The sequence below is a fragment of the Aegilops tauschii genome, chromosome 6 (assembly GCF_002575655.3).
Source record: "Aegilops tauschii subsp. strangulata cultivar AL8/78 chromosome 6, Aet v6.0, whole genome shotgun sequence".
NCBI lineage: Eukaryota > Viridiplantae > Streptophyta > Magnoliopsida > Poales > Poaceae > Aegilops > Aegilops tauschii.
Window position 1 is genome coordinate 486,400,026 of NC_053040.3, and position 4,352 is coordinate 486,404,377.

The following is a 4,352-nucleotide window of genomic DNA, read 5'->3' on the forward strand; positions in this document are numbered from 1 at the left end:
AGGACCTCGAGCTTGACCACCCTACCGGTGAAGGGGAGACTCGGCTGGGTTCTTCTCTGAAGACTCCATGCCTATGGCGGAAGGAGCTCATCAACCTTCTGAACTGGACGCCTCCGCCTCCTCCTCCTCCTCCGGCTAGTCAGGGCACTCCGCCTCCTCCTCCGGCGAGTGATCAGGGCACTCAGCCTCCTTCTCCGGCGCGTGGCAGCACTCCGCCTCCTTCTCCGCCCGCGCCGGCGCGCCCGAGCAGCCAGCAGCCTCCTCCTTCTCCGCCTCGCCAGCAAGGGCGGAAGAGACCCACCGCCGCTCTGGCTGCTCCAGCGCGTCGTAGTCCTTCTCCTCCGCCTCGTAAGCAAGCACGAAAGAAGACAGCCGCAACCGCTCCGTCTGCCCCGGCGTCTAGCAGTACAGCCAGAGGCAGGAGGCAATACAGATTCGGTCCTTCTCTGAAGACTCCAGAGAAGTTACCATACGAGAGGACCGAGGAGGAAACCACGAAGATCGTGCGAGCCGAAGTGACGAACTTCTTTGAAGGGGTGAAAGTAAAGAAACATCCACCTCCGGAGGAGAAGATAGATCCGGTGAAAGCGAAGCGCACTTTGGATGCCCTGAAGAAACCACCAAAGTCTCCGCCGAAAGGCAACTATGAGCGCATTCTTGAAAAGTCATTTCTCGAAGCGGAGCGGTCGGGAAGTACTGTCAGTGATAAAAGGTTAGCAGAACGACGAGCTGGGAAAAAAATTGCCCAGCTCGGCGAACAAGCGAACCAATCGTGCCCCCCGCTCCAGGTGTCTAGCAATATCGTCACTAATGATCCGGGGATGGTGCCCGGTTATAACAATCTTGGAGATTACCTGCCCGACGATGTACATTATGATTTCTTGGAGGTGGACGAACACAGATACGAGTACGGTCGTCAAAGATGAAAAATCTCTAACAACGATGATGCGAAGATTCCATGATTGGTACATGAAAACCTGTAGAGAGTCTGGGGGACGAATATTTTGACGCTGAGAGTTAAAGAGGAGCATGACCTCATTGGAATTGATCTGTTGCATGTTCCATTTGAGGAGTTCTTCCAGTTTTTCAATCAAAAGGCCCTCGATAAATTAACGGTCACTTGCTACTGTCTGTAAGTAGTACTACTTCTGTCATTAAGTCTCTATATATAGGTCAGCTCTTTTATTGCATGTATTTTTAATTATCCTCACTATATTATGCAGATTGAAGATTGCCGAAATGAAGAAAAGACAAATCGGTGATATTGGGTTCATTAACACAAATCTCATAGATGCATATATGGTTGAATTTCAGGCCAGAGATACCGAGGCCAAGTTGCTACAATCGTTTGTATTAAATCAAAACAAAGTTATAATACTCTTTCCTTACAACTTCAAGTGAGTGTTACTGTCTTGTGCATATTCGGTTTCCCTTATTAATCGAGGTTATAGTAATGTAATTGATGAGTTATGCATGCGTGCGCAGCTTTCACTATATTCTCCTAGAGATTAAGCTTGACCAGGGACTAGTAACCGTCTTAGACTCGAGACGAAAAGATCCCAAGGAGTATGCGGACATGACTGAAATTCTAGAGAAGTAAGTTAAATCGATCATTATCGCACCATATCAGCAACTTTGTTCATTTCCTGATATCAAGTAATTGTTTTCTTTGTCTGGCAGGGTTTGGAAAAATTCACCTCAAAAACTCCGGGACTGCCGAAGAAGCTGCAATTTAAACACCCGAAAGTAAGTACTATAGTAGCATGTTCCGCGCATCTCCTAGTGATTCAAGCACTAGTTTCATCAATACCATTTAACATGCTTGCTTATCAGTTTGATTGACCTCTATTTCTTGTAAAGTGGTTTTGGCAGGAAGCCGGGAATGATTACTGTGGATATTACGTTTGCGAGTCCATCCGCCACACGACCTGTGAGCGGGGCTACTCTGACAAACAATATGAAGTGCGTAAGCAATGATATTCACAATTTTATTTTATTACCATCATTTGTGTTGAGTTTTATTTATTCATATATATATATATATATATATATATATATATATATATATATATATATATATATATATATATATGTATATGTATTGACCCCCTTCTTCAAATTAGATCTTTCGAATGCGGGATGAACTCCTACCAGCAGATCGTATGCGAGCAATTCAAGAGAAATTGGCGGCATTCTTTCTTGACCACGTCATCGATAAAGACGGAGAATACCATGTGGACCTTGAGTTCATATATAATTAGGAGATTATATTGTAAGAGATAATTATATTGTACATATGTAGCCAGTAGTGTCGGATAGATATACGAGAACTTGTTGTTCGACCAATCTCTCAGAGAAGGAGAGGTAGTCGATATCACTTCTCTCTATATGCATATGTTCATGACGATCTTCTGTTTTCTTCATTTGCTTACTAGCTAGCGTGCCGAGTCCTCTCTATACGTATAATACGTAGCGTACGTCGACCAAGCACGGAGATAAGAGAGGACACTTCTCTCTATTAATTAGCTAGATAACACAATATATGAAACACCTAAATTAACCCTCCAAAACCCCTAAACCACCCCCTTTTAAAAAAAAACTCAGCTCCTGCCAGCTGCTGACGCGTGGACGCCTATTGGTCCCGGTTTGTGCCACCAACCGGGACCAAAGGGCCTCCTGCCTGGGCTCCCCGCACGGGCCACGTGGAGGCCCATCTGTCCCGGTTTATATAAGAACCGGGACTAAAGGCCTAGGGCATTAGTAACGACACTTTAGTTTCGGTTCAACAACCGGGACAAATGGCCCTTTTTCTACTAGTGACAATGGAATAATCATGTTCGTCCATACAAGACCACGGGATGCGGATATTCTTCAAACTTGATATTTTCATGTTTATTATATAGGAGTTATCATATTATCCAACCGGCGAGATGTTTTGCTCAACAATTTATATTTTATGAATATATTTATCTCTAAAATGATAGTATTTATTCAATAATTAACGAAGCACTTAAATGTGTGGTTATTTTTCATTTGCCTTATAAATAACAAAATCATTAATATAAGTTGCATGTTTTTAAGTGTTAATCCCTTTTTGTAAAATTCATCTGATCTGTCGAGTGTATCCTATTTGTACTTGCCTATGAAAAACATGTATTTTCTCTTCTGCTAGAAAAATGAACAATGCTCCTATCATGCATCTGAAATATTGTGCTTGCGTTCGTCCAAAAACCGCTCCAGTGAAGATTGGTTGTGATCGATAGAATGTGAGCAGGAAGGATGATGGTGGAGTACAAATTAGCATGATTTTCACCAAACATGGAGTTTTAAGCTCGAGCTCACATGAGCTCGACTGAACGGTAAATTCCAAAAAAAATTAGTAAAAAGGTTTAAAAACTGACTTTTGGGTGGGTGGGGGGGGGGGGGACAACTCGAGCTCACAATTGCACTTTCGGGCTTCACCTTGATACTAATAGTCTAGTTGTTGGAGTAACTGTATAAGACTCTGGTCAATTAATCTGAGCACAGATGCATGGATCGATAGATGTAGTCGGCTGATTGGACATGGTAATTTAAGAAAACCACAAAAAACTACGCGGATAGGTTAACAAAAAACCGCCACCTTTATTTTCTGCACATAACCACCACTATGAGGGCAAGGTCGTGAAAGAAAGCACTGATCCATGGCTAAGCATGTTTAGTGCATAACAAAAAATTCGACCGCGCAACCAAGAACATACTGTTGTGTGTAGATAACGAGATCAAATTTTACCACTAGATACACAGTCAAGGCAGTGGAAGGAGAGTAGCGATGTGCGTCCCTATCTCCTGCTCGCCCTCGTACAGTTCTTCATGGTTCCCTCAAATGGTTTGTCAGAGCGTCGTAGGTGCAACGCCTCCAAGGTAACCGCACGTGCAGTGAGGAACGTTGGACGACATACTGCTAGATCCGATCACATGATGTGAGAGTGTGGAAGTGGTGGTGGCTAGGTCATGAGACTAGTCACACCCTTTCGAGGATATCGCCCCTCCACTGGGCCGACACTTGAGGCCCATTAGGATTCCACACCCAATTTTGAATCAGATCTACTGAATGGGCTCCCACCACTTAAGTGCGCGACCCCATAGGTTCACGTACAGATGGAGATGACCCGAGTCGATAGCTGGTAACGGCTCCTAGGAGAACATGCCAACTCTCGTGTGTGCGCAAAGTCATATCGATGAACCTTGACAATGTGTCATATGCAACATGCCTTTTGCCTCACGATATATGTTGTCGAACTCAAGGCGAGTACTTGTCACCTTTGTAGGTAGCTCGACCTCTCTTTTCGTCAAAATCTTGATACAGATTC